Source organism: Fukomys damarensis, unplaced genomic scaffold (genome assembly GCF_012274545.1).
Source record: "Fukomys damarensis isolate Sample0158 unplaced genomic scaffold, DMR_v1.0_HiC HiC_scaffold_6, whole genome shotgun sequence".
Lineage (NCBI taxonomy): Eukaryota > Metazoa > Chordata > Mammalia > Rodentia > Bathyergidae > Fukomys > Fukomys damarensis.
The window spans coordinates 29050734-29057183 of record NW_022900918.1 but is presented as its reverse complement, the minus strand read 5'-3'; the positions used below and the strand labels follow the sequence as shown (position 1 = coordinate 29057183).

Genomic DNA, 6450 nt, shown 5'->3' with positions numbered 1-6450 from the left:
CACCGACTACACAGGAGGAAAGGAAGTAAAACAAGTGGCTTTATTTATTTATTTTTGGTACCGGGGATCAAAGTCAGGTCCTTGTGCTTGCGAGGCAGGTGGTGGAACCACTGAGCTAAATCCCTGGCCCAAGTGGCTTTTAGATCAAGGAAAGTATGACTGTGATGATACTAGTTTATAAAATTTCTTATCCAGGTGCAAGTAGTCTCTTGTTGGATGCCACCTCAAAGGGGGGACTTATGGCAGCTTCCTTCTTGGAAGGTGGGGCCTTTAGTCAGACAAGAGAAGTAAGAAAAGGCTTCTTTTGGCTTTTGCTGTTTCTCGAAAATCTTCTGTTTTAAGTAATCTTCAGACCCAATTTTGTGCTGTGAATCCTAAGAACGTTAAGAAAATGAAGCACCTGGGAGGTTGAAAGGCAAACAGGCCAAAGGACAGGGGTTCTTTGTGTCTGGGCCTCTTTTTCTGAGCCTCTGGTCATCGAATATTATCTTGTGTACATCCACTGGAGAAAAAAGGAAAACTGATTTATAGATAGTTTCTGCCATTAAAAAAAAAAATTGCCAAGGGATTTAGGAAGCTCCCAGGTTAAGTTTATTTCATTTTATTTCTTTGGGTGAATAGTCAGGACTTACCCTTAAGCACTGGGTTGCGGGGAGGAGGGGAGGACAGGAGGACAGCTAGGAGATTGGCCCACTTCATCAAAAGGGAGAGACAAGCAATTAAGCTAAGAAGTATTTAAAGAGCATCTAAGCCTCTAAAACTCCTGTTTTGCAATCCAAGTTTTCTGGCCCTTGGGGCATTGTGTAAAATCCACATGGTTAGTTAGGTGTTTGCTAAATGGATGTGGAAGGACTGGAATAGAACATATAAAAGCTTGGTAGGTTGTTCTTGAATGTAATTCACTTAATTGTTTCTGGCCTGGTAAGTACACCCAGAGGCTTTATATTGATGTATGTGATTCGACAAAAACCAAAAACAATAAGGTCTTCATCGGCTTGTGGTTTAATGGCTCTAAGAAAATTAATGTCTTTTGGATCAATTCAGCACACTGATGATAATTGCAATCTCTTAACTTTTAAGAAAAATCACTTCTCCCCTAAGTTATAATTTTTAATATATAATTTTTGGAGAAATCATTTTATGTCAGGCAAAAACGTTATTTTCTACATACGGAAAACTTCAAAATGGTTAGTTGTGCATACGAAAACACCTAGAGAAGAAAAGGGTGGGCTCTAAACCCAGATTCTAGTTTTAGATTTCAACTCTGCTAATTTTTAATGGAAATAGACTTTATTTAAAACAAATAAAAGCGTTTGATGCAAGGTAATGAATATGCTTTGTGGCAGGTGTCTCCAACCCCTGGGCCACCACCAGTATTATTGCCTTTTAGGACTAGCTGGAGGTGAGCAGCAGGAAGTCAGCAAAGCTTCATCTGTATTTATAACCACTCCCCTTCTCTCAAACTATTGTCTGAGCTCTGCTTCCTGCCAGATCAGCTGTGGCATTAGCTTCTCAAAGGAACACGAACCCTTCTGTGAACTTCGCATATGAGAGACCTGGCTTACTCTTACATCATCTCCCCCATCTGTCTGTGGAAAAATGTTTTCTATGAAACTGGTCCCTGGAACCAAAAAGGTTGGGGACTGCTGCTTTATGGGTCAGCAGTCAGTTCTGTACCAAAGTGTGTAACTATTAGGGACTGAATTGTGTCCCCCTGCCCCACTTCATAGGACTTTTAGGAGGTGAGTAAGGTTAAAGAGGTCATAGTAGCCTCGTTCCAAGCCAAAGGACTGACAGCTTAGAAGAAGAAGTGGCTCTCTTTCTGGTGCATATGTGTGCATGGAGAGAGAGAAGGCAAGAAGAGAGCCCTCTCCAAAATCCCAAGCTGCAGCCTCCTCATTCTGAGACTTCTCAGCCTCCCAACTGTGAAGTTGTTGTGTAAGCCACCTGGTCCAGGGTGTGGAATACAGGACAGTTATGTACTAGAATAACCTTTATTTAGGTTCTGTTGGATGATGCCTTTTGGCTAAGTTCAGGTTGTGCATTTCTGGTTGGATACTGTGCAAATGAGCTGGGTCCTCTTCAGGAGTCACGTTAGGGGTATGTAGTGTCAGAATGTTCTGCATGGGCAATATTAATTTTGATCATTAGATCAAGGCATTGTTCAGTTCCTTCACAGTTTATAGCTGTTATTTAGCAGCTATTTAGTAAACCATAGACAGACATTTTGAAGCCATGCACTTATGATCTCAAATAATGTTCTCTCCCTGGACTTAGCATCAATTGATAGTTTGTGATTAAAGCAATCTTTACTATGATGCTTGGAAAAGGACGATTTCCAGAGCTACCAATCCCTCCACATTTATCACCCAGCATAGCTCATTCACGCCACTCTGTCCCCACCACCATGCCCAATTATTGTACTTGTGGAATTTTATTTTACTCACTCCATTACTCTCCTCATTTCTTGAGATTCTAAGATTGTCCCAGTGTGGGTTGGTTAATAGACCCCTCAGGGTATCTCTGTGTCCTTTTCAAATATGCCATCATCTTTTTAACCCTTTTGAGAAATACTGATTAAAATAAGAGGCAAATTAAAAATGAGTGCTTTTAAGTTTTCTGTGGCAGTCCAAGAGCAAGTTAAAGACAAATTATTAATTTACAGCAGTTCAAAAATTTACAAGTGTGCATGCCTGTAATCCCAGGACTGTGGAAGGCTGAGACAGGATGACTCAAAGTTTGAGCCAAGCCTGGGGGTGGGGAGAGAGAGACAGAGACAGAGACCTGAAGATATAGCTCAGTGTGAAGGTGCTGGGCTCAATCAGGTACAAATGAAATACCATATGTAACACCTATATACAACTTACTTTCTTTAGCATTATTATTCTTAGATCTGCTAGTTAGTTCTATGGTTAGTTTTCTAGCTATAGGTAATTAGGCTGGAGTTGGCCAAAATCCTTGGGCTAATTGGGAAGATGATAGAACGGTAGCCCAAGAGTTTCTTTTCAACTTAGAGTCTTCATCGCTATTTTTGTTTGGGGGTGAGTACTGGGGATCAAACTCAGGTCCTTGCACTTGCTAGGCGGCAGCAGAACCACTGAGCTAAATCACCAGCTCTTCATCCCTGTTTTGAACACCAACTTCTCCATCATCTGATCCTTCTTATTCAGATGTGTGTGCACCTGTTTTTGTGTCTCTGTAGCCCGCTGGTCTCCCCCATGGTCTGATGGTTCTTGCCTCTGTAATCTTGCTGAGTGTGGTGATTTTCTCCCAAACTCAGCAACAATTTCCATTCACAAACTTTCTTTGCTCTAACATTCTTAATGTCTCTGTAATTTTTTCCACTGCCCCCAAGCCAAAAGAGATACCCAACAGTTCCTTTTATTAGGTACTCAGGCTCATGACTTAATAAGTATTTATGTTCAATATCTTTGCAGCCTCTTGGAAAAAAACTATACACCTAAGTTGAAAAGAAAAGTTATATTCTCATTTTCTTTCTTGAACAACCACAATAACTCATTCATTGGATGTGCGCACCTTGGGCAGTATATACTCTCTCAATCCAGGATAACAATTTCTTAAGGAAGAATATTGGACACCTCAAACCAGATTTCCTATTCCCCACTGATTTTCACAGGAACTTGCTTACAACTGTCCCAAACCTAGCTTTGCAAAGAGAGACACTGCTGAAAGAAGTGTACAGTGATCTACTGCTGATGTTGTGGACTATCTGGGAATTTGCATTGTGTCCTAGGGATGGTGAGGACACTGCCTCCTTGGTAAAATGTAAAATGTTCTGGAGTAACCCTGTGAATTCACTGCAGCAACTCTGGGTACTTAGCTTCACAGTTGAGGAAATGCTATAGTTAGGTTGTACCTGAAACATCCCCCAAGGACCTTGGGTTTGTTAAAGGTTTGTTCTCCAGAGGGGAGCTATTAGAAGGAGGAGAACTTCAAGACGGGAGACTAATGGAGGCCTGTTGTCATTTGGGGCATGTCCTCAATAACAGATCCCCCGACCCCTTTCTCCACTTGGTCACCGCAGCACAGGCATCTGCCGTGCTGTGCTACCACAGGCCTGAAGTAAGGAGGCCAACCGACCATCGCCTGAAACCTCCAGAACTGTGTGTCAAGATAACCCTTTTCTCTTAAGTTGACTTATCTAAGTATTTCTTACAGCAACAGAGAGCTAACACATGGCATGAGATCCCAGAAAATTTCAGTCTCCTTTGTAAAACAGCAACAGCAAATATTTGTTCGGTGTTAGAAACCTTTTCAATAGTAGTAAAACCTGTATGGTTCATTCTGTAGAATGAAACTGGAGCTCTCACATGATTTTTCAGTTATTCCAGGACACTTTGAATAGTGAAAGGGGTGCTATCATGGTGGGATTCTGGGACAACAATGTAATAGAAATTGTCCTGGGCAACCCAGGACGTGTGAGCACCCTGCTTATCCACAACACAATCGCTACCTTACCTTCTCAAGGCAACCTCTACTCAACCCATGACCCCTCTTACAATGTAGAATCTAGTAGCTCATAATTTGCCATAGAGCCTTACCACATTAAATTGTGAAACACGATGTTTATTATTTGTGCTTTTCTTTCTTGTGTCTCTTTTATTCAGGTTTCTCCATATATTCTCAGACCCTAAACCTTCTCTTCCCCTCATCCCCACCTCAAATCCCATAAAATAATTGCCTGCTACTATCTTTGTCACCAGGTTTTGGTTTTCCAGGTGAAACATATGAAGCCACTCTGATGGTATGACTAGCAGTCCAAGAAAAGGAGACCCTAACCCTGTGTCCTGGATCCCGTGTGTGTGTGTGTGTGTGTGTGTGTGTTACCATTCTCTTACATCTCTTGTATTTTGGGGGAAGATTTCCTACGTTAGATTTTAACTTACAGACATAACTTTTGTAAAATTTAAGAAGAGCTGAGCATGATTCCATCCAAGCAGGGAGTTGCTGTACAGAACAGCCCACAGGTATCACAAAGAATCACTGAAAATAACTGAAGCCCTCCTTATGGTGCTGGAAGAGCATGTGAAAGGGAGACACACTCAAAACACACAAGAAAACTTAAAGAGGTGGATTTTTTTCTACTTCCTTTTCAATGTATGACACCCACAAAGAGAGCTGCCCTGAATTTTTTCCACTCTAAGTCCGCAGACTTTTCCAGCTGCAAATATGTTTTGGGTTTTGTACCTCTGCTTAGCCATTGACCTCTTTTAAACAGCAGGTCATTTCGTTATTATTATTATCCCCCCCCTTTGTTATTTGGATTTGGGGCAACCAAGGAGCTCAGAGACTCTCAGAAGGGAGAGGCATGGTGGTGACAGTAGAGATTGCAGACACTTCCGATTTTTTTTTCTTTCACATCTCCCATCCATCCATCCAACCAAATTGTCTGCGAAGCTCACATTTAATGCAAAGTTCTAATAAGTAGGCTAAAAGGGCCCTTAGAGGAAAAGCCTTACCTCGAAATAAGTGCAGTTTAATAGGAGAAGAAAACAATGAAAAGATAGGACGTCGGGAGTTGCAGGATGTCCGTGCGTGCATGTAGTTGGTGACTTGTGAGGGAAACGATATTGACTTTCAATTTTGTGCTTCGTGAGCTCCCACACCTTTTGCCAGGCGGGCTCCAAGCAAAGCACTGGTAATTAAGGTGAGCGTTTCCTGGTCTCAGGCTCCCCCCATCTCCCGGACAGACGGACAGTTCTTGCCTTCCCGGTCCTGTACACTCCTTCGTCCAGTGGTTTGGCCAACTCTACTCATTCCCGGGTTGCTGGGACTCCGGGAGGGGCGAACCAGCCCTGGGGGGCAGAACCCGCGTCCCGAGGGGCCCGGCGCCTGGGGTCCGCCGCCGCGGGCGCAGGGGTTTTTAGGAAAGTAAGGGACGTTCAAGGTTCAGCTAACCATGGCTGCGAAAAGCGAAGCGCAAGGAGTACTACTTTTAGTGGGGGAAAGGAAAAATATGAAACTGTAAATGTGTTGAAAAGTACGCGGGACAGTTAGACGTGAAATGCTCAGTAATGGCTTAGTCAAAAAGAAGAAGAGGGAAAGCCGAAATAGCTCAGTTGGGAGAGCGTTAGACTGAAGATCTAAAGGTCCCTGGTTCGATCCCGGGTTTCGGCAGTTAGTTTTAAAAATTTTAACCTGGCACGAAAGTCACAAAAACTTTTCCGTCCACAACAATGTACTTCAGTCTAAGTGAAACGCCAGGATTTGGAGAGTGGGCCAAAAGAGACTCAGAAGTTCTGGAAGTCGGTAGGACTAGGGGATTTTGCCTGAGCCACTTCCGGGAATGGACGCCTCCGCGGAAAGCGGCCCGGCTCTACTGCGCGTGCGCAGTGCAGGACCAGGCGCCCGGCCGCTCCTCTTAACCCGAAGCCTGGAGAGGGCCCGGCCCCGCCCCTTAGCCCCGCCCCCGGCCCGCGGCAGCTGGGG

The 6450-nt window shown here is 43.6% G+C and overlaps 1 non-coding gene across 1 annotated transcript; it reads left to right on the top strand.

Moving 5' to 3' along the window:
- The first annotated feature begins 6065 nt into the window (after nt 1–6065).
- Trnaf-gaa lies at nt 6066–6138 on the top strand. Its single transcript has one exon. It is a non-coding gene; the product is annotated as a tRNA-Phe (tRNA).
- The last annotated feature ends 312 nt before the right edge of the window (nt 6139–6450 follow it).